Raw genomic sequence first — 24591 nt, 5'->3', positions numbered from 1 at the left:
CAAGGGAAATACTATAAATCTTTGCTGGATGCTATTTTTTTCTGTAGCCAGATATTACTGTATTTCTATCCTGAAAAGGAAATAGTGGAGAAACAAAGCTAATGTCTCATAGACAAACATTTAAGGTGCAAGTGAAAACAAAATAATAATTAAAAAAACCCCAGACACAATCCTACAGTATTTAATCACAGACATTTATTTGTCATGTACTTTTAAAACCAGTATGGAATGAATAATTTGGAAGGATCACAAGGTCTGCATTTTTCAATTCCTTTACAAAGTAATGATACTAAGGTTTTGTTGGTTTTCCATCCACCTAGAAACAATGTCTTTGTTTTTGTCCTGTTGGTAGAGGGATGCAATGTGTACGTGGTCATATTCCAGGATTGCTCGCTAGCAAAATACCTTGTGTTATTGAGTCTGTGATAGCTGTAAATGAATCTGTCCAGATGTGTCATGTAGTCTCTACAGAAAACTAACAGAACAGTAGATTTCATGAGCTTAATTGAATGCGTATAAAGAATAAATTTTGTCTGATACATAAGAGTACTCTTGAGGGCAAATTTCAGGAAGGTCTAAGCCATCAGATCCAGGAGCAGGGAAGACAGAGGTAATCTGTGTAAAATTCTCAAACTTGAGAGGCATTATTTCCATCAGAGTTGCCTGTGTGCAGGCAATCCACCTCAGGATGTGTTTCCTGGTGGTAGAAATGAGACCTGCTTCCTGCCAACCTGTAATGGGGACATTTTGGGGGAAGGAATTTTCTCCTATCGTACAAATACTCCTCATGGATGGAAAACAGAGAAAGGAGACACTACCCAGTTTTACTTAAATGATGCTTCACATTCCACAACAACCTTTCTGAGCTGGCGCAGTCAGTCCTATACACGTGCTGCAGCTTCAGGATTGGCTTAACTCAGCCTAAATGAGACAAGTGAGTCAGTTGCTGGTCTGACTGAAAACCCATCAGGCTTTGGCATACTTTCCTTTGATTTCCAGGCTTATTCTTCAGTCAGATCTACTCACCAACCCATCCTACCCTGAAGCCACACAAACAATAAAGCTGATGCTGAGAAAGTGGCAGGGCATGCAGACAAGTGGAAGAACCGTTCTCCGCAGTAGCAACACAGTGTTACTTCAGTTTAACCTGACCATGAAACTGCACATTTTTACTTTTGTGGATAAAATTCTTGTGTTTATCCTTTATTCTATCTGCCTGTTTTCTACGAAATGCCTATAAACCTCTCACGTGAACCTCCCTCTCTCTAATACGGTAGGTGAGGAGGATGGTGGCTGCTGTAGTGGCCCTTTCTGGGTGGAATCTGAAGGTAAGGTTAAAAAAAGTCTTGAGTCTGTCTGTTGTGCTTTTATTACACTGATTTATTTTCCTTAGCATTTTAGTCCTATGTATTCAAAACCTAAATGTGGTGGTGTTTTGGTGGTGGGCTTTTTTTTTTTTCAGAATTGGTTGCTATATTTGCTCAAGAACTCACAAGGAGCATGTCTTTTGTCCTAATAAATTTTATTTCAGTAAATACAGTTGGGATACTTTAAGATGCATTTTATATACAGAAATGTTCCTATTAGACAGTCAACAGTAAATGGACAGGAACAATATTTTACCATTATTCTTGTTTGTGCAGCACAAATAGCCTTTTCTTTTGTTGCCATAGGAAAATTTTGGAATCTTTGCTTTTCTTGTATATTGTACATGGCAAGTTTAGTTTATTAACAAGGAGGTGCTGTTTTCTAACATCAGGTGCAATTTTCTAACACTAGAATTACCAAAAGAGACCAAAAAGTAATAGGTATTTCTTTTCTATTTTTCTGCTTGCATTTCACACTTGATGGCACTCCATGCATAGTTCATTCAGCTTTTCCCCTGGGTAGACAATCAATAAGCCAGTTTTCTTTGCTGTTTGAGTCTTTTGCTCAACAACAGAGGAAAGGAAAAGCATTTCAGAGCGTAGGAAAACATGCATATAAGCTCACAAATATTGGCAGGAAGACTCAAAGGCAGACAAACTATCAGAAATTACTTACAACTCTAGAAGCCACACACTAGGCATGTGCAGAGTACGGGGGGGGGGATGGTATCTGCCCATTATCCTACCTTCCTATTACAGGTATAATTTGTGGTTTAACACATTTTGGAGAGGTAAAGCCAAGTCCCATGTTTGTTAATAGAACTGGTGGAATATTTGCTCATTTTGAAAAATAGTTTTAATATGGAATCCTACCTTCTCTCTTCACTTTCTCTCATGTCTTCGCTTTGGCGATACCACTGTATTTGTCACATTACACACTTTGCCAGTGCAATTGCATGTAAATGTATATAATCATAAAGGAGGAACTGTCTTCATGTTTTGTTCTATGGTGGCTATTAACATCTAGTGCAACAAAGTTATGATATCACTTACAGTCCTTGATGCCACTGCATTAAAAATATTGGTGATAATGGTAATAAACTTAATAACCTCCTACTGTTCATAGAACTTAAGTCCAAAAAAAGACTTCACAAGATAATCTAGTTTATCCATTTGTCCCAAGACAAATCAATCATCTTTAAACGTATGTTTTTCTGATGTTTTCTTAAAAGCCATCAATGATGGGGATTCCACCATTGCCCAAGGTAATCCATTCTAATGCTTCACTCTTCTCCTAGCCAGGAATTTTTCCACTCAGGAAAGTGAATCTCGCTTGTGGGACTTCCTACACCAACTTCACTTCTTCTCACCCTGATCTTAACTTGCAGTCTTTGCATGTGGAGCGCAGGCAGCTTCTCACTGTTGCTGCAAAGTGCTCATGGCCCACACTCTGGGAGGACAGTAAGGAGAAAGGATGCAGTGGTCTTTGGGTGGCCATAGGGCCTCTTGCAACCCCTTCTGAAACAAGCCATTTCATACACTCTCCCCTGTCGCTGCCTCTCATAAAACACTGTCTTCTGAAATAAAGTGCATGCATGGGTGTCACTATTTTTATTTTTCCCTTCTACCAGGAAAAAGGGGCTTGTTTTCACAGAGACTTCCCAGCCTTGCCTGCGGGTGTGTGTGTGCATGTGTGTTTCTGTGCCTCCTCCTCGCCCGGCTCTGGCCGCTGCCTGTAGCGGGGATCGCCCTCCCCGCACTCCCACGCTTTCAATTATTGATGGTGGCGGCCGCCGCCCGCGCTGCGCCTCGCTCGCTCGCCCGCTCCCTCCCTCTCTCTCTCCGGCACTGCAGCAGAGGCTTCACCGCAACGCGAAGCCCACACCGCCACTCCGGTCCGCCCCTTCTCTGGTCTGTCACGCTTGGCAGCTCCTCCGGAAAGCTCCTCGCTCTCTCCCGCAGCCTCACGCCGCGAGCAGGCGGCAGCGGGGAGCGGAGGGAGCCGGGAACGCCCCGCAGCCCGGCCGCTCCGCAGCTTTCCGCCGGCTGCTCCGCCGGTAAGTCATGCTCCGGGCAGTGAGGCGGCCGCTACTGCTCCCGGGCAACTTTTCTTTTTTTTTTTTTTTTTTGCATGCTTGAGGCGGACTTCAGCTTTTCCACAGGACTTATAGAGATTTTGCTTGCTGGGGAAGGGAGGGGGGTGAGCTCTCTTCGGGACAGGTCGAGCGTTACAGGGAGCGCGGGGTTCCCTCGCATCTCGGCGGTGAGCGGGAGCAGTCTGCTCGGCTGCTGCTCACTCCAGCTCTATCCAGAGCTCGCTTGCTCTTTTGCACAGAGCGAGCAGGTTGCACAGATCCAAGGCGGTATGAGTGTCTAATCTCTGCTTTTGAGGCTGACTAGCATATTAAGGCTGGCAGAACTTTTGCATGCTAGGGGAGCAAAAACCAAGGGTGTTAAGGTTTGCAGAGACTCCAGATGTTTGAAGAAAACAAGCTTGCAGATGTCTTAGCGGTAAGGCTGGCAAGGAAAATCAAAGATGCAGGAAGGGTGTCGAGATTCCAGCTCCTTAGAGAACCAGCACTTTCTAAGATGGGTTTAGAAGGGAACAGGCAGGGTTTCAGACCCTGCAACAGAAAAAAAAAAAAAGAAAATAAACAATGTAAGTGCTTTTGAAAACTGTGTTCCTTTTCTCAGTATAGGTTGCCTTCAAGGATTGTGACTCACATTGACTATGTGCAGAGAACAGTTTAACATTTATGATCCATAAGGGGGGGGGAGGGACTCCCTTCCTTACAGCTTCAGGAAAGGACTTTTCCAAAACACAGTTACTGCTTTCCTGGTGCTTTGGGGATTTAGATCCTGATATGCCTCCGGCAGTACATGGAGAGGGGAGCGTGGAGAAAGGTTGGTTTCTTGGACACAACCTTTACTGAAGTCACAGTGGGGAAAATTATAGTCCAGGTCCCGGGGTTAGGAAGAGCCATGGGATGGCAAGGTTTTTTGAGGTGATCACCATCTAATTTAATGAGGATTGCAGGGCAGAAGAGTCTGAGGGATGCAAAGAGGCAAAGGGGCTGGTCCAGCAGTACTGAGTGGAGGCAGGACACCCCAGAGACCTGAAGGCTGGTTGACGTGGGGGTAACTGAACATGGAGGTCACTGATGAGTCTTGGGTGCCTAATCCTGCAAAGCATTGTGGGTGCGGTGTAAGTGGGGGGCGAGGGTGGGAGCTGAGTCATGCTGGCTGGGGCAGCCACGGCACATCTGTACAAAAAGGGGAAGCCGAGGAGAGAAGGAAGTGATGAGGAAGAAGCATATAAAGATAGGTGGGGAGGAGGGAGATTGTCTTATTGAAAGATGCTGAGATCATCCAGAGGCTCCTCCATGATTGATAGTATCTGGCTCTCCTTCCTGTAAACGGTTAGGAGGCTGGTTAGGAGGCTGATGAGTGTATCTCTGATGGAGGCGGGGTGGGGTGGGTGTGGATTGCAGAGGTTAGTACAACACAAGGGAAACCTACCCAGACAAACACAATTGGTACTGCTGGTACTTGGGCTGCATTGCACTGCAGTGCAGGGAGCTCACAGCAACTTTTGCCTTAGGGGACAGAGGGAGACGCTGAATTGATCTGTAGAGATGTCACAAACTATGCCAAAGATTATTGCTCTGCAAGAGAAATGCAGATAGAACTGGAAGTAGAACTGTAAGGAGATTTTGGAAGGAACTTCCTGATGAATTTACAATTAACCACAAAGGATTTTAGGGGAAAAAAAAACCCAAAACCAAATAAAGTTCTCCGATTAGAATCATTGTAAATGGTATACTTCTGTCGGAAGTGTTTTTCCTCTGAGTTTTCTATGGGAAAGAGTCCTGTTTTAACTATGCCATATGTCCTCCTGAATTATTGAAGTTTTACAATGGATTATCTTTTAATGGATTGAGGGCCTTGTGGGAATGAAAAACTATCATTGTGCTGTTTCGTGCAATATTCAGCATTTTCCCCCTGTATTTAAGCATTTATTCAGCATTTTCATAGAGAAAAAGGCACCGTGGTAAACCAGAGACACCATTCCTTCCTCCTCAGCTAGTCATTTTCTGCAATTTTACTGAATGATAACGTGCATTAAAACTTACTGTTTCGGTGCTTATTTTGTGGGGTTTTTTATCTGTTTCTGTAATGTGAGAACAGGAAGCATTGCTTTTCTGAGTTCCAAAGAAATGCAGAATTTGCTAAAATATAGTCACAGTGTATTCCAAGTGGACTTTTATATATATTTGGAGGAAAGCTTTGCATAGGCCAAATATTGCAAAAAGACAGTCTGTCAATTAACATTATTGACACACATGGTACCTCCAAACGATACTCGAAGAAAAAGAAGAAACAATGGTTTAATGTCTATATTTCTGAAGCTGTATTCCTACTGCTAATTCAATAAAGATGACCCGAATATCAGTGGTACAGACTAGACATAGCCTTTCTCCGATGACAACTTGATGTAAAATCACATGTCATTGCATTCTGGAAAAATAGATTTGTATTTGGCCAAATAAGATCAAGCCAAGTGTTTTCTGATTATATGTTTGAGAAATCTAATTATTTTTTAATAATAGTAAAATGAGTTAGGTTTTTCTCAGTTCTGAGCAACATGCAAGAAAGATGTTTGCAACAAAAGAAGATCGCATGAAGCATCCAGTTATATTTGCAAAATATGGTGTTACCGCAGGTGACAACATGAAATCTATAATCAAGATTATATGTACCTGATTATATAAGCTTGTATAAATTGCTTGCAGTAATGGCTGATTTCAAATGAATTTTTAAAATGATGTGTTCCAAAGCACAGAGGACAAACATTTATCCACAGTAGTCCTGATCCTCCCATTAAAATCAGTGTGAATTTTATTGTACATTTCAGTGGGAACCAGAATGAATCCAGCTATATAATTATATATTTTTTTTGTATGAAAATAATATTAATGAAGATATTTCACATTCTCAGTCATATAAAAGTTGTTTCAGCCTCACAGGCAAATCACTTGGGCTGTATGTTGCTGTGAATCTTTGCAACCCATATGCATCACAGGATGCATATCAATGCTTGTTTAAACAAAAGCTCATCAATTAGATTAAATGTGTTTGCAAACCTGTGATAGGGAACCCACAGCTGCTGCCACCGCCTTCGTATTATGTAGTGCATAATATTTTCCTCTTAAAAACATATCAGATTCCTTTTTAAAATGATACAGAGGACTGGATTTAGAGCTTGTTTTCTTTTAAGTAATTGTAAGCAGTTAAATGGAAAAAATAATTGAAACTATGCTCAAAGTATTGACACTGGGAAGAAAACAGATATTTAAATTTTTCTTTTAAATTAGCAAACTGTTTCAGTTTTAAATTAAATGTGATATATTCTCTGGTAACTATGTTACAAAACATGGTGGGCCTTTTTTCCATAAAACACTGGTTGACAGCTGCAAAGATGAGCCTCACAGGCATTTAATTTATCTTTGATTTTGTGTATCACTACATGGTTCTTCTAGAGACATTCTAAATATGCAGAGTACCTATTCTCCTGTAAATATATATGTTGCCAGTCTGTGATATGTTAGTCAGGCTTGGTCTCAAATTACCATTTTTATGTCAGTGAGAGATAAATACATGTGCATTAAATACAATCATATGCAGATTTCTTTAGCATGATTATTATTGAAGCTGTTGTCCCCTTATTAAAAAAACAAACAGAAGGGGTAAAGCAATGCCAAGCACATCCTTTCCTTCTCTGTGGTTCAAACTCTCAGTCACTTCCCCACCCAGAGAGGATAATAAAAGTTTAAATGCTGCAGACATAACAATCAAATTGCTTACGGTATAATACAGTTTATTGATTAAGATATTGTAATGTCGTTTTGTTTTTAAGGCTGAATTCTTACCTCTGTCTGCATTTCCGCTGACTGGCTGCTGACAGTAAAGACTTGCCTCACATCAACAAAACATCAGAGACTTTCATGATTAGGTGGGCATTCCATCCAAATATTTCTAACTGAACTAAAAATGCACCATAATGAAAATATGAATGACACCTACCACGTAACGTAGCTGTTTCAGCACCCAAGGCATATAGCTTTATATTGATCTGAGACTCGTGAAAAATATGGTGTTGCTGCAGCTTCATGTTTCCTTGCCAGCAGCAAGATTTTTTTTTAAAGATAAAGCAGCATCCCTGTAGCTGGCTCTCTCCTTCTCAGTAGGTTATTTTTGTGGTTGTGGCTGTGTGGGTCTAGTTATGTGCTTTGTTCCAGGATAGTAATCTGCATCTCACAATCATATCTAGATTTTTGACTGAAAATCCAAGTTACAATGAATGCAGTTGATAGCAGCATTAAAGCATCCTGTAGGCTTTTTTCCCCTTTACTGATCATACGAATTGTATAGGGAAGAGCTTCGAGAAATACATCATGAAAACTGATTATTTAGAAATACAGGTAACCATGGAACTGAGAGGTGACTTTGCTCATAGCATCTCATAGGGCCTCTGGATCTTTCAGTGGCACCATTTTCATGCCATGTAAAGCTGGAGGATAAACTTCCCTTTCTGTAAGAGTAACAGTGCTAATCCCAAGAAGCTGTTTTTCCAAACTGGATTCCACCCTTACCCCCCCACCCCCCGACCATGGCAGTTTTTGCTTTTTTCCCAGGAATCCCAGCCATTGCTGCAGCTTTACAAATGAAGTGGTCCACTGAGCTTCTCCCAAGGCAGAGAAATGAGTGGTTCCTTGGAGCAGCACTTCCAGCTGGAAGTCGCTCCTCTCGAACATGTAGCTTTTTGTTGTTTCTTTTTTATCTGTGTGGATTCTTGAAATCTTGCCTCTTGGACAGTTGATGGTATGTCTCAGACCCTTGCTGTCTATAAAAATGGGACAAAATACATATTTATTTTCATTAAAAAGTAACGCACTCGAAAATTCTGTCACAAAATATATCCAAGCACCACAATAAAGATAAGATCAACAGTATATTTTTCCATTTCCTGATCATATTGAAAGCTCTCTGCAGGGCATTTATGATATCTTTCTTGTACAGATATGAAGGCACTAGATACTATTTGGCATTTTCCTTTTTAACTCTCAAGCCAATGAAGTAAATTGCTTGGTACAGATTATGGAAGATCCTATAGTGATGGCTCGTTAGCGCTCTTTGAGGGAATTTATGGATCTGTGAATGATTGGGGTGCTTCTTCATAAGTCATAGGGGGCTGGTCCTGAAAGGAAAGGTAAGACCAAGTATTACCATGGTCTCCTATGATTCTAGAAAACGAGTATTCCTTATTTTACAGAGCAAAGATCTCCTCATTTTTTATTGAGCTGCATTTGACCTGGTTTTAATCAACAAGATAAAAGAGGATAATTCTAAATGCAGTAGGTGAAGATACCACATGTTAACATTTCATGTGTCTTGGCCTCCTACTTTTCATATTGGTGTATAGTTGTGCAGTTGACAGTGGCTTTTGCTTTTGGACAGTATTCTTGGTGTCTAGACGTCACCTCTCGTGAGCAGGACTCACTGTCTCTCTACATGTGTAGCTGGTGCACAGACTGCCACTCACACCAGATTCACTTATCCTTTTAACATTCCTTCTCAGCGTGTGAGCAGCACCTTATTTTCAAATAACTCAACTGTTATTTCCTCTCAGCTTTCTTAAACAAATCAAGCTCTGACAACAGGGAGAGTATCAAAGAAAAATGCACTTAATGATGTCAAACATATAACCAACACACTCATTTCTGTGCTTGGAAATCTTGTAAGGGTGATCTGTTCAGAAAAAAAAAAAAAAAGGAGTATTAAGGCTTGTGGGAGTCTCCTCTATGCAGATGGAGTCTTTCCATCGGTATGCCTTCTCATCACTGGCTGCAGTATACTGTAGATATAATGAAGATGTTTAAAATAGCAGTTTCTGTTGCAGTCCAGTACACCAGTATGATGCCCTGAACGAACCACAAACATGCTTGAGATTATCCTACAACGTGGACCGTGATGCAGATAGATTGCCCTCCATTCAAAGCTAGCTAGCTTAAAGCTTGCAAGAGGGTTTCTGCACAACGCTGTGGCAATGCAAAAGAATAAGGGAATAATTTACATTTGAAGGGACTCCTTCAGGTCATTTCATCCTGTCCCCTTCTAAAAGTAGGGCCAACTTTTATAGTTAGATCAAGTTGCTCAGGGCCTTGTCCAGTCAAGGTTTGAATATCTCCAGGGATGGGGATCCCAGAGCTTCTCTGTGCAACCATTCCCATACTTCACTGGCCTCATCGTGAAGAATTTCTTCCTTATAACTAGGTGGTGGTGAGGGGGGCAAAATGTGACATACTAATCTAGATGTGGCTTCACAAGCAGAGGGGTATAATTACTGCAGATAAAACTCTTGATAATGCACCCCAGGATATGGTTATCCTTTGTCACCACAGGGTACACTATAGCAGCATAAATTAAAATGGGGTCCCATTGCCATAATACTGGTGTTGGTACAGAGGCCCTGATTTTTCTTGTAGATGTCGTGGTTTAACTTCAGCTGGCAACTGAGCACCACACAACCGCTCACTCACTCCCCCCGCCCCAGTGGGATGGGGGAGAGAACTGGAAAAGTAAGAAAACTCGTGGGTTGAGATAAGAACAGTTTATTAATGGAAATAAAATAAAGTAAAATAGTAATAATAATAATAATAGAAGAATATACAAAGCAAGTGATGCACGATGCAATTGCTCGCCACTTGCCGACCGATGCCCAGCCAGTCCTCGAGCAGCGATCGCTGCCCCCTGGCCAACTCCCCCCAGCTTATATACTGAGCATGATGTCATATGGTATGGAATAGCCCTTTGGCCAGTTTGGGTCAGCTGTCCTGGCTATACTCCCTCTCAGCTTCTTGTGCACCTCCTCACTGGCAGAGTATGGGAAGCTGAAAAGTCCTTGACTCTAGTATAAACACTGCTTAGCAACAACTAAAACATCAGTGTGTTATCACATTATTCTCCTACTAAATCCAAAACACAGCACTATACCAGCAACAAGGAAGAAAATTAACTCTATCCCAGCCGAAACCAGGACAGTAGAAAACATTTCCCATTATCTCTTAGAAAGATGTTACTGTGCATGTTTTTTGGAGTGTAATAATCCGTGAAAAATATTTTGAGACATGTAATACTGAATGCCTATAAAGAGCATAAAGCTATGTGTCCTACTGAGCTATCAAGTACTATGTAGGGGCTCAAGTGCCAGTTAACAAAGATGTCCTCCACAGGTGGCTTCACCTCAGTTGTGAGAGGTAGGAAACCACATTAAATTATTACAGATCTACATATATACATATATTGACTAGCTTAGATCCCAATACACCCCACTGTAATTCAAATGAGGTGAATGGATTTGCATTTGATGTGAATTTGGCTCAGAATCTGTCAGTCTAGAGGTTTTGTTGGATAAAAAGGGCTATATAAGTCAATGATCTTTTCTTCTCTGATGATTATTTTCTCTTTGATTTTAAATAATGTCTTGACAACATTGATAAATAAATAAACATTTGACCAGAAAATGTATATCCTCCTAAGATTCCATGTATCCAGAGATACCTAAAACTAGAATCTACATGATTAGCCTTGTGTCCTGGTTTCGGCAGGGATAGAGTTAATTTCCTTCCTAGTAGCTGGTACAATGCTGTGTTTTGGATTTAGGATGAGAACAAAGTTGATAACGCACCGATGTTTTAGTTGTTGCTAGGTAGTGCTTACACTAGTCAAGGACTTTTCAGCTTCCCATGCTCTACCGACTGAGAAGGCTGGAGGTGCACAAGAAGCTGGGAGGGGGCACAGCCAAACTGGCCAAAGAAACATTCCATACCATGTGACATCATGCTCAGTACATAAACTGGGGAAAGCTGGCCGGGGGGGCTGCTGCTGGCCGGGGGGGCTGCTGCTTGGGGACAGACTGGGCATCGGTCAGTGGGTGGTGAGCAATTGCATTGTGCATCACTTGCTTTGTGTATTATTATTATTATTATATTATTATTATCATTTTATTTCAATTATTAAACTGTTTTTATCTCAACCCATGAGTTTTTCTCACTTGTGCTCTTCCAATTCTCTCCCCCATCCCACCGGGGGGGGTGGGGGGGGAGTGAGCGAGCGGCTGCGTGGTGCTCAGTTGCCGACTGAGGTTAAACCACGACAGTCCTTTTTGGCGCCCAACGTGGGGCACGAAGGGTTTGAGATAAGAACAGATTAACCGGAGTGTATTAAGGAATTTATATCTGTTAACAGTTGTGGGTCACAATGTTGGTTTCTCTGTCCTCAATATTGATTTGTCTAATCTGCATCGTGCTCCTTTTTTTGCTGTACATGTTAAAGGTTGGTGTTGGTTTTTGCAGTTTGCTGTGGTCTGCAGTGATTAGTGATGTCTCGCTTGTGAGGTTTGTTTTTAGAACATTGACCTTGACCTTAGTGTGGTATGTAAGTTTCGCAATGAAGCCGTTACTGTACCACGGATACCACTTCGTGGAGACAACTAGCAATTACAGTGACTTTTCTGAGAGGTTTTTCACGGAGGAAATACAGAATGGCAGCGTCACTACCTTCTTCTATGATGTTTCCTCCTTCATTACAGTAACTTTTCAGTATTTTGAACATCCTTGGGTAGTTAAGATACTTCTATTGGTACTTCTTGGGAATATTGTTTCGGTTTTGTCTAAAGTTGGTAAGCAATTTAAGAATATCATCCAGAGATCTGCCCCAAGGCTGAATAGTTATGAGTGGCAGGGTGTGTGGGACAAGATGGGCAAGTACCTAGGCCAATGGGCACCCCCAGTGTTTTGGAACTTCACCCCTGAGCAAGTGCAGAATCCTGAAGAGTTAGTAGAATATTTGGACAAAGTATGCTGTCACCCTGGCAACTCCAGAGAGATGCAGATCATTGCAACGTGCTGGGGCCTGGCCCATGCCTACCGAGCCCTGTTCAACACCATTCAGTATGCTCAAAGGGAAGAGAAGGTCTCTGGATCTGACAGTAAAACGACACGCCCTGCGGCGACTCCAACCCGGGTGACGCGCCCTGCGGCCACTCCAACCTGGCGACACGCCCTGCGACCGCTCTGACCCCGGTGACATGCACTGCGGCCACTCAGACCCCGGCGACAGGTAATGCGGCCACTCAGACCCTGGCGACAGGTACTGCGGCCACTCAGACCCCGGCAACACGCCCTGTGGCTGAACCAAAGAAGCAGCCTGTGCCGGTATCAGTCGCCCCTGTACACAAGAAGAAATTTTGGAAGCGGTAGTCGGCTTGTTTAGTAAGGGAGGAAGAAGCTTCTTCTAAAAGGGGGCTGGAAGAAGAAGTGCACAAGACAGACGACCCTGGAGAAGGGCCATCACGAGAACGGGAGGAGGAGAGCCGGCCGCTGCTTGGGGAGGAAGAAGAGGAAGAACTCATAAACGAGGCAGTGACCACCCGATCTCTATCCCCGAGTGAGCTGCGAGATATACGAAAAGATTTCAGCCGTCGTCCAGGCGAGCATATTGTCACCTGGCTGCTCCGATGCTGGGATAATGGGGCCAGTAGCCTGGAATTAGAGGGTAGGGAAGCCCAGCAGCTGGGATCCCTTTCTAGGGAAGGGGGCGTTGATAAAGCAATTGGAAAAGGGACACGAGTCCTCAGCCTTTGGAGACGACTCTTGTCAAGCGTGAAGGAAAGGTATCCCTTCAAGGAAGATGTCATATGTCGCCCAAGCAAGTGGATCACCATGGAGAAGGGTATCCAGTTTCTGAGAGAATTAGCTGTGCTGGAGGTGATTTATGGTGACCTGAGCAATGAACAACTATCCAAAGATACAGACGAAGTCAAGTGCACGCGACCCATGTGGCGGAAGTTTATAAGGAGCTCACCATCGTCATATGCCAATTCATTGGCAGTGATGACCTGGAAAGATGGAGAGGAACAAACAGTGGATGAATTGGCTGGTCAACTCTGGCAATATGAGGAAAGTCTCTCTTCCTCCCTCGTCTCGGCTGTGGAGAAACTGTCCCGGTTGCTCCAGCAACTCAGAGAGGATAGGTCCTACTCCTCACCTGTACGGACCAGTATCTCGGCTATTAGGAGTCAGCGTTCTTTTGCTCAAGAGAGAGGATATAAAGGGTACACACCACGGGGCACCCTATGGTTTTATCTGCGTGACCACGGAGAGGACATGAGGAAGTGGGATGGAAAACCTACTGCAGCCCTAGGGCACGGGTACGTGAATTGCAAGGGAAAACAATCACAGAAAGAGGTTCTTCCAGGAAAATTGCTGCTCCAGTTTCCAGCGGGCAGTTCCCCAGACAGAGTAGAAGGGCTGATCTTACTCTTGATCTTAATGAAGAAACTTCTGACCCGTACGTACAAGAAATGAGAAATGAGTACTGTGATGAGGATTAGAGGGGCCCTGCCTCCAGCCAGGGGGAGGAAAGGGACAACCGGGTTTACTGGACTGTGTGGATTTGGTGGCCTGACACATCGGACCCACAGGAGTATAAGGCTCTCGTAGACACTGGTGCACAGTGTACCCTAATGCCATCAAGCTATATAGGGGCAGAACCCATCTGTATTTCTGGGGTGACGGGGGGATCCCAACAGCTAACTGTATTGGAGGCTGAAGTGAGCCTAACTGGGAATGGGTGGCAGAAGCACCCCATTGTGACTGGCCCAGAGGCTCCGTGCATCCTTGGCATAGACTACCTCAGGAGAGGGTATTTCAAGGACCCAAAAGGGTACCGGTGGGCTTTTGGTATAGCTGCCTTGGAGACGGAGGAAATTAAACAGCTGTCCACCTTGCCTGGTCTCTCGGAGGACCCCTCTGTTGTGGGGTTGCTGAAGGTCGAAGACCAACAGGTGCCAATCGCTACCACCACAGTGCACCGGCAGCAATATCGCACCAACCGAGACTCCCTGATTCCCATTCATGAGCTGATTCGTCGACTGGAGAGCCAAGGAGTGATCAGCAAGACTCGCTCTCACCCTTTAACAGTCCCATATGGCCAGTGCGGAAGTCTAATGGAGAGTGGAGACTGACAGTAGACTATCGTGGCCTAAATGAAGTCACGCCACCGCTGAGTGCTGCCGTGCCAGACATGCTAGAACTTCAATAGGAACTGGAGTCAAAGGCAGCCAAGTGGTATGCCACAATTGATATTGCTAATGCGTTTTTCTCAATCCCTTTGGCAGCGGAGTGCAGGCCACAGTTTGCTTTCACTTGGAGGGGCGTCCAGTACACCTGGAACCGACTGCCCCAGGGGTGGAAACACAGCCCCACCATTTGCCATGGACTGATCCAGACTGCACTGGAACAGGGTGAGGCTCCAGAACACCTGCAATACATTGATGACATCATCGTGTGGGGCAACACAGCAGGAGAAGTTTTTGAAAAAGGGAAGGAAATAGTCCAAATCCTGCTGAAGGCTGGTTTTGCCATAAAACAAAGTAAGGTCAAGGGACCTGCACAGGAGACCCAATTTTTAGGAATAAAATGGCAAGATGGTCGTCGTCAGATCCCAATGGATGTGATCAACAAAATAACAGCCATGTCTCCACCAACTAGCAAAAAGGAAACACACGCTTTCTTAGGCGTCGTGGGTTTTTGGAGAATGCATATTCCAAATTACAGTCTGAACGTAAGCCCTCTCTATCAAGTCATCCGGAAGAAGAACGATTTCAAATGGGGCCCTGAGCAACGACAAGCTTTTGAACAAATTTAAGAGGAGATAGTTCATGCAGTAGCCCTTGGGCCAGTCCGGGCAGGGCAAGAGGTAAAAAATGTGCTCTATACCGCAGCCGGGGAGAATGGCCCTACCTGGAGCCTCTGGCAGAAAGCACCGGGGGAGACTCGAGGTCGACCCCTAGGGTTTTGGAGTCGGGGATACAGAGGATCCGAGGCCCGCTATACTCCAACTGAAAAAGAGATATTGGCAGCATATGAAGGGGTTCAAGCTGCTTCGGAAGTGATCGGCACTGAAGCACAGCTCCTCCTGGCACCCCGACTGCCGGTGCTGGGCTGGATGTTCAGAGGGAGGGTCCCCTGTACACATCATGCAACTGATGCTACGTGGAGGAAGTGGGTCGCACTGATCACACAACGGGCTCGAATAGGAAACCCCAGTCGCCCAGGAATCCTGGAAGTGATCATGGATTGGCCAGAGGGCAAAGATTTTGGAATATCGCCAGAGGAGGAGGTGACGCGTGCTGAGGAGGCCCCAATGTATAATGAACTACCAGAAAATGAGAAGCCATATGCCCTGTTCACTGATGGATCCTGTCGTATTGCAGGAAAGCATGGGAAGTGGAAAGCTGCTGTATGGAGTCCTATGCGACAAGTTACAGACACTGCTGAAGGAGAAGGTGAATCGAGTCAGTTTGCAGAGGTGAAAGCCATCCAGCTGGCTTTAGACATTGCTGACCGAGAGAAGTGGCCAGTGCTCTATCTCTATACTGACTCATGGATGGTGGCAAATGCCCTGTGGGGGTGGTTGCAGCAATGGAAGCAGAGCAACTGGCAGCGCAGAGGCAAACCCATCTGGGCTGCCGCATTGTGGCAAGATATTGCTGCCCGGGTGGAGAACCTGGTTGTAAAAGTCTGTCACGTAGATGCTCGTGTACCCAAGAGTCGGGCCACTGAAGAACATCAAAACAACCAGCAGGTGGACCAGGCTGCTAAGACTGAAGTGGCTCAGGTGGATCTGGACTGGCAACATAAGGGTGAATTATTTCTAGCTCGGTGGGCCCATGACACCTCAGGTCACCAAGGAAGAGATGCAACATATAGATGGGCTCGTGATCGAGGGGTGGACTTGACCATGGACACTACTGCGCAGGTTAGCCATGAATGCGAAACATGCGCTGCGATCAAGCAAGCCAAGCGGTTAAAGCCCCTCTGGTATGGAGGACGATGGCTGAAATATAAATATGGGGAGGCCTGGCAGATTGATTATATCACACTCCCACAAACCCGCCAAGGCAAGCGCCACGTGCTTACAATGGTGGAGGCAACCACCGGATGGCTGGAAACATATCCCGTGCCCCATGCCACTGCCCGGAACACTATCCTGGGCCTTGAGAAGCAAGTCCTATGGCGACATGGCACCCCAGAAAGAATTGAGTCAGACAACGGGACTCATTTCCGAAACAACCTCATAGACACCTGGGCCAAAGAGCACGGCATTGAGTGGGTATATCACATCCCCTATCATGCACCAGCCTCTGGGAAAATTGAACGATACAATGGACTGTTAAAGACTACACTGAGAGCAATGGGTGGTGGGACGTTCAAACATTGGGATACACATTTAGCAAAGGCCACCTGGTTAGTCAACTCTAGGGGATCTGCCAATCGAGCAGGCCCTGCCCAGTCAGAACTTTTACGTACTGTAGATGGGGATAATGTTGCTGTAGTGCACATAAAAATATGTTGGGGAAAACAGTCTGGGTTATTCCTGCCTCGGGCAAAGGCAAACCCATCCGTGGGATTGCTTTTGCTCAAGGACCTGGGTGCACTTGGTGGATAATGCGGAAGGATGGGGAAGTCCGATGTGTACCTCAAGGGGATTTGATTTTGGGTGAGAATAGCCAATGAATTAAATTGTATGATGTTAATTGCTATGTAATACTGTATTTCATCTCTTCTGTGGTGGCTATATGCCGTATCAATGGTATCACAGTAAGAATCACCCAGAATAATGAAGAATCAACTTTGATGAAACCAAGCAAAGTGCAGCGATGGTAGAACCGAACAAGTGCAGCGGTGATGAAACCAAAACTGGCTTCAACATGAAACAATCCAACACCACACACCATCTCTCCAGCCCTGAAGGACTGTTATGTCAGATGGAGCCCAAAGTCATGGACTAAATGAACTCCATGAACATTTTATAGGAATAGCCCATAGACTATAGGCAATGATATCTGTGTGTATACATATCAAGACAGGAAAAGGGATGGTGATTAATGGGAATGTATTGGAAAGTGTGGGACCTGGGCATGATGTAGATGGTATAGAAGAAGGGGTGGATACTGTCCTGGTTTCGGCTGGGAGAGAGTTAATTTTCTTCCTAGTAGCTGGTATAGTGCTGTGTTTTGGATTTAGGATGAGAATAATATTGATAACACACTGATGTTTTAGTTGTTGCTAAGCAGTCAAGGAGTTTGATCCCCCCGCCCCCCCGATGAGGGGTGGTGTGAGCGACTGGCTGTGTGGTGCTTAGTTGCCGGCTGGGGCTAAACCACGTAACATTTAAAACATCTGATTGATTTTCTTTTTTTTTTTTTTTCCTTTAAAAATGAAAATAACTTTTAGAGCTTGTTTTACTGGGACTTAATTTGTTGTTTATGTTGCCTACTTTGAAGCTATGCCTTTACACACACACAAGTGAGTTGTTTCTTCTTATACTCTCTTCAGACTCCCCCAGCCACAGAGTAGGCAAGAGGCCTGTTTGGAGCGTAACACCTATTTCCTTCATTTGTCTGCTGGCACTGGTAGCATACAGATCATTTTCTGTTCTTGAATCAAAAACATTATCTGATGAGAGTCATCCAGGCCCCCCTATGTGGGTGGGTAATGGGAGCCTTAGTGTTTCCTTTGAATAAGAAAAGTGATAATAATAGGCTTTTAAATAAAAAAAAAATATTTAGGAAATGAGAATTATGAAATTCTAAGAAAGGATTTTGTTTTCTGTAGTGGGTTGACCTTGGCTGGATGCCAGGTGCCCACCAAGTCTTTCTATCACTCCCCTTCCTCAGCTGGACAGGGGGAGAGAAAAATATGACGAAAGGCTCGTGGGTTGAGATAAGGACAGGGAGATCACTCACCAGTTACCGTCATGGGCAAAAAAGGCTCGACTCAGGGAAATTTAATTACCAATCAAATCAGAGTAGGGTAATGAGAAATAAATACAAATCTTAAAACACCTTCCCTCCACCCCTCCCTTCTTCCCAGGCTCAACATCAGTCCCAATTTCTCTACCTCCTCCCCCTGAGCAGCACAGGGGGATGGGGAATGGGGGTTGCAGTCAGTTCATCACACGTCGTCTCTGCCGCTCCTTCCTCCTCACACTCTTCCCCTGCTCCAGCGTGGGTCCTTCCCATGGGCTGCAGTTCTTCATGAACTGCTTCAGCGTGGGTCCTTTCCATGTGTCCTTTCCACGGGGTGCAGTCCTTTAGGAACGGACTGCTCCAGCGTGGGTCCCCCACGGGGTCACAAATCCTGCCAGAAGTCCTGCTCCAGCATGGGCTCCTCTCTCCACGGGTTCACAGGTCCTGCCAGGAGCCTTCTCCAGCATGGGCTCTCCACATGGTCACAGCCTTGTTCGGGGCACATCCACCTTCTCTGGCGTGGGGTCCTCCACGGGCTGCAGGTGGATATCTGCTCCACCATTAACCTCCATGGGCTGCAGGGGGACAGCCTGCCTCACCATGGTCTTCACCAGGGTCTGCAGGGGAATCTCTGCTCCGACACCTGAAGCACCTCCTCCCCCTCCTCCTTCACTGACCTTGGTGTCTGCAGGGCTGTTTCTCTCACATATTCTCACTCCTCTCTCCCAGCTGCTGTTGCACATCAGTTTTTTCCCCTTCTTAAATATGTTATCACAGAGGCGCTACCACCATCGCTGATTGGCTCAGCTTTGGCCAGCGGCGGGTCCGTCTTGGAGCCGGCTGGCATTGGCTCTATCGGACATAGGGGAAGCTTCTAGCAGCTTCTCACAGAAGCCACCCCTGTAGCCCCCCACTACCAAAACCTTGCCTTGCAAACCCAATACATTTTCCAACTTTTTATATCCTTTTACAAACCATAAAAAGTAACAGGTGTTAAAGATAAAAAAGAAAGAATATGTGTTTTGAGTGAATAGCAAAATGCCTGGAAGGCAGTGGGGTTAAAAAGCAGGGTGTAACATTATGCCAAGAAACCACTACTGTCTTATTGAGGTTTATTGGCCGCAACAGCTTATTCCGCACAAGAAGGGCAATATAAACCAGCAGCAGAGAATGAGGCAGTTAGCAGACCATATTAGCTCAGAACTGAGAACAGTCTTGGGACTCTAATTCTGCAGGCACAGGGATGACGCGCCCCTGCAGAAAGCCAGCAGCACAGAAAGCTGATTCTTTTAAGAAAGTTTTTCCCAGTGGGAGCAGAGACTGTGACCCCGTATTTCCTCCTGAAATGTAAAGAATGCTTGTTTGTTTTATTCCAGGAAGAAAGGAAATGTGCTTAATTCTGACTTGTAATACAGCTTGCCCTACAATATGCTCTTCAACCTTCCCATGTTTTCCCTAAGCTCCAGTTTTGTTCTGTGGCATCTGTCAGTCTAGTATTTGTGTGGTTGCTGTTTCATAGTACCTGTGCATCACAGATTTGTACAGAGTAATTCCAGAAATGGCTACTTGAGTGTGTTACCGTAAGTCAGCAAATTAAAAACTCTCTAAGACTCAATTTGGAGTTTTAGAAAGCAGGCATTCTTTATTGCGGCGCCAGGCACACAGGGGATCACTCCACCTAGTGTGCGCGCCGAATCTATCAATTACCAGTTATGTACAATCAGAATATGCATATTCATTAGATTTCATTAGCATATTCATGTTATTTCTTGGAACTCATTAACATATGCAAAAGTCTTGAACGCGTGTGCTCTTATGTTCATTGGTGGTCTTTCAGGGTCCTCTGGTGGTTGTCGATAGTCTTCCTCACTGTGTCCGCTAATTGAACTCAGTCTTTTTGCCTGCACTGTTTGTCTTTTGGCCCAGCTGCACTAGCTAGCTGATTTCAGCATAACTTCCTTATCTATTCCACCCCTGTACACAGAGCTTCAAGGCTTCCTTTTATCTACGGAATGTCCAGTCTATCTATCCACAGAACATTTAGCTACTTTGTTTCGACAAAGAGAACCGTATGTCTCCGTAGTATTTCTTTTATTTGGTATCAAGTGTTTGAGGCTGATCCTGTTGCACTTGTAGATTTTCTTCCCTGAAGGCTTTCTACAATGCATTATTTTATTATTTTTCTTTCAGAGTAGGACTTCTTGGCTATTGTTCTTAGATCTTCAGTCTCAGCACTTTTAAAACACATTTTTCTAGATATCTATCCCCAGGCTTTCTGTCTTCTCCATTGTGAGGGGGATTCTTTTCCTTTCTTCTTTCCACCTTGAGCAGTTCTTGACAGCTGATGGGCCTTTACTTTCAGAGGAGTATTTCAAGTATTAAACTGTCTTTATCTCAACCCACGAGTTTTCTTACTTTTGCTGTTCTGATTCTCTCCCCTATCCCACCGGGGGGGGGAGGGAGGGAGGGGGAGCGAGCGTCTGTGTGGTGCTTAGTTGCCGACTGGGATTAAACCACGACACTTGGTTTATGTCATCCAGTCTGGCTTAAATTTCTCCTTGCTTGATTCTTGTCAACACTTATTGAACACATTGATGCATTTTAGTAACCACCACTCAACACAGATCCTGGAAATGCTTGTTTAAGAGGTCTACAGGAAGCATGGAAGAGTGCTCAAAGTGCAAATTAAAACCACAGTGTTGGAAGAGCATTCCAAAGGTCCTGCCTTGCCTTGCAGTCACTCATTTAATGAGAACCACATTTTCAGTGTTTACCATGTGAAAACAACAAGTAGTATCTTCAAGTAGCCAGATTGTGATCAGACTGATTGCAAAACCAACAATAGCAATTAAAACTCCTGTATTTAAGTACAATAAGGCAAATCAAGGAAGCAGGTAATTAGCATTGGATTTTTAAAAACTTACTATTAAAGTTGTTTTCTTTGTATGTGTTATTCTCTGTGTTATTAGTTTACTGTGTAAAAGATACCAAGAAATTTCAAAGTATCTCCTATTTTTTGTTCAGTCACCTTTTCCTAGAAAAGTAAGCTTTTGATTAAAAAAAATTCAAAGGAAAGGATCACTCCGCTATAGAGTCTTTACAGTTTTGCTGCTGTAATTTAATTAATAGATATGACTATTTCAGTTTTGTTACATTGTCTAGTCCTACTGTTGGGGGGGTATTGAGTGGAATCTACTTCTGAGGAATTAGACAGGTTGGTAAGTATTACAACCAAAGAGTAGATAGAATCTTCCTTTGCTGTCAATAATGAAGCTATTTTGTAGGTCAAAAGAAAGCGTGAAAAGAGCTTAATAAGAGAGGGTGGACCATAGATGAATCCTAAATCCAGATTCTGACCTTAGGTGAAACTGTGGATCAGAGGGGTATAAAAGCCTGAGTGTATTTAATGATGACTAGCTGAATTAGACATATTTATATCACTATTTAAAAGGATGATGTTGCTCATAAAACTTATCAGCATTGTGGCATCCTTCTTCAGGATATTCTTTGAAAGGTATTTAGAGCATAGAAATAATACAGGGAGGAGTAATATAGTGCAAGTATAAAGTGAAGAATGGCCCTCCTCCTAACTTTGCAGTGGAGCATGTACCTATCATTTTCTACTCCAGCTCCCTTGGTTAAAGGATAATTCATTTTTGCAATATTATTGAATTTTTATCACAGATGATTCAGTTTGAGTTAAGATTTCGTGATTTGCATTGGGTAGACTTTTTCATTTTTGGTCTCACATGCATTCAGTCTGAGTTCATTGCGCCAGTAATATTAGCTTTTGGGATTTGTACTGCTTTAAGCAGAGCTTTTGCAGATCCTGTTTCTGTGCTTATATATCCATCTGTAAGTGAGGAAGAATTAGGCCTGTGATCAAAAGCACTGTGAGAAAAGAATTAGTAATTTGATTTTTTGTGATATTTTAAGGCCCAGAGAGGCAGTTAAAAATAGTGGTTTTTGTTAATGGTTGATGTACACAGAAAAAATGGACAAGCTTTCAGGCAAAAATGTCCCTTTTTTGGCTGATAAAGGCTGTCAAATTTCAAGCAAAAACAAGTTAAAAGCAATTCCTCTGGTTTTATTCTAATTAGGTGAATTAGTTAAATAGTTTAGGAGAAGCTGGGCAGATAGAGCATATAGTGCAGAGAGAGAAACAGTTCTCTCTGCTGGTTTAATGAGGAACGAAAGGAATAAAATGGGAAGGGAGAGATTGCAGTGTACCATGAAACTGCCGTCTCTGCTGAGCTCATGATCTTTGATATGCACTAGACTAATGAATTCCCAGGCTCATCTTGTGTATGTAGTTTGTAGATGCTCTGAGGATGAATAGTGAAAAGTGCTGGTACAGGACAAGTGGTGAGAATGCCGTCACAACTGGAAGAGGGTTGGGGACCACCACTGTTGGTGGCACTGCAGCCTTACAGTGATTTACACTGCTTTGGCAACTGCAGCCTGAGATAGAAGAGTTGCAGCCTGGGTGTGTGTCTCTCTCTGACTATAAGAGGCTGAGAAAATTTGCTTAGACTATAGATGCCTATCTTTTAATCAACTAATATTGGCTGAAAAGAATCCCACCCTCATCAACTTTGGTGCCAGCTCTTATTTACGTGTTAAAATCAAGGTATCTATTCTTTATCAGGGCATACTGAAGCAAGTACTATCCTGGGACAATAAAAGAACAGCTCTTCTAGGATGGTTTTGTGCATGGAGAGATGGGGAGGAAGTCCATAGGTATCCCAGTAAATTCAAGGATGGGTTGTACCTCTGCATATGGCTCAGGTCTGTGGTGACTTGTAGGATTGTATCCTTTGTGCTATTTGAACTGTCCCATGTAAAAATTGTTGGAGAACTTTAGTAAAATTTTAATACAAATGCAAAAGAAAAGCAGGAAAGATGCTGTACTAGGTCCCTAAGCATATCTTAAATGCCATAGCTCCATTTGAGTGTGACTTCCAATTCTATTCTGAAAAAATTATCTAAAGATATGCATATAGTTAATATCGTGTTGTTAGTAACCCATGGTCTTCAGTGAGTCTTCTCATGGCTTATGGTAAGCAAAGATGTAAGCCTTTGTGGGAATGGGATTTCTGACATCTCATAGATTTACATCTTCATGGGACCTCATTGATTTAGTTTGTAATGTCCAACCTTTATTTTAGATGTAGCACAATGTGTACCAAGTGGTAACTATACAGAAATCTGTAAATAGAATGGAAAAGAATATACATTAGAGCAACCAAATAATTTCTTTTTTTTTTTGTGCATGCATCTTTGAGTGTTCTGAAAAAATTATTTGTAGGTATTACTTGAAATAGTGTTTTTATGTTAGGTGAAATCACTATTTTCCTGGGAAAATATTATATTTGTTTGGGTTTTTTTTATTAAAGGAATTGAATAGGAATGCGGTGTTTAGTTTAGTGAAAGTAAGCAGGCTTGTTGGGTAAGACAGTTGCCACAAACAAGAGTATATGGCTAGACTGTGCTTTAACTGCTTTATGCTACTCAGGTAGTCATTAATCCTCACTCTTTCAGACTTTCCAGTTGCTTACTTGTAGTTAATCAGTCCAACATAATTAAAAGGGTGGGGAGCTATCATGCATGGGTTGTAAATAATTCCTCTTTGTACTTATCACCCTTAAGGCAGAGATTTCAGTTCATTGAGAAAGCAAAGCTCTTTAAAAGAATAGTGTTCAAACTAGGTATGCTGCTTGGAAACTTAGGCAAGATAAAGAGAAATTTCTGGTTTCATACTCAGTACATCTTTCTGTCTGCCCAGATAGAAATTTGACTTGGTTTATGTGAAGTTTTTTTGCTGGCAGAGTTATACTGTTAATGAGTTTGAACAGGTGTAATTCCTTATCGAAATACTCGGTCTATCATAAACTACAGTTACACTACACTGTAAGCTCAGTTGCTTTTTAGAGTCTGCTGAATTCATGAGATAAGTATACTGTAGGAGTGCAAAGCACTATTTTGCCAGTGTTGGCATTTAGACTTTACTTTCATTCAGTATTCCTAAACTGCTGTCTTCCCTCCATAGACATACCCTACAATAAAATTGAATTTGACAATATCAATACAACTAAAAATCCTTAAAAGAAGGCTGTAATCACTGAAAAAAGCAGTAATCTAAGAATCAGAGCAATTCAGACTTTAGGTTAAATAGGGTACATGCACACCCTAAAATAATCTAAAATGGTCAAAATCTAGTAACACTTTGTAATCATTAAGCCTCAGAAGAGTACCTGTTAGGAGTTCATGAAGTTCTTGAAAGTATTTGTAGAAGGCTACAGCAGACCCAGTGAATTTTTTTATGCATTGTATGTTCAATAACAGCTA

The 24591-nt window shown here is 43.3% G+C and overlaps 1 protein-coding gene across 2 annotated transcripts in view; it reads left to right on the top strand.

Annotated features, from left to right (window-relative positions):
• Nucleotides 1-3403: 3403 nt before the first annotated feature.
• Nucleotides 3404-24591, top strand: part of LOC143172018 (synaptic vesicle glycoprotein 2C-like) — a 161832-nt gene continuing 140644 nt past the window's right edge. The window contains exon 1 of one of the 2 annotated variants that reach the window (XM_076361232.1): nucleotides 3404-3424. The gene's annotated coding sequence lies outside the window, so the exon portion shown is untranslated. Of the gene's footprint in view, nucleotides 3425-7343; nucleotides 7381-24591 lie in introns of those variants that run through there. The other variant, XM_076361231.1, reaches the window with a different exon arrangement.

This window comes from Aptenodytes patagonicus, chromosome W (genome assembly GCF_965638725.1).
Source record: "Aptenodytes patagonicus chromosome W, bAptPat1.pri.cur, whole genome shotgun sequence".
Lineage (NCBI taxonomy): Eukaryota > Metazoa > Chordata > Aves > Sphenisciformes > Spheniscidae > Aptenodytes > Aptenodytes patagonicus.
Note: the sequence above shows the minus strand (reverse complement) of the source record. Positions and strands in the feature narration are given on the sequence as shown.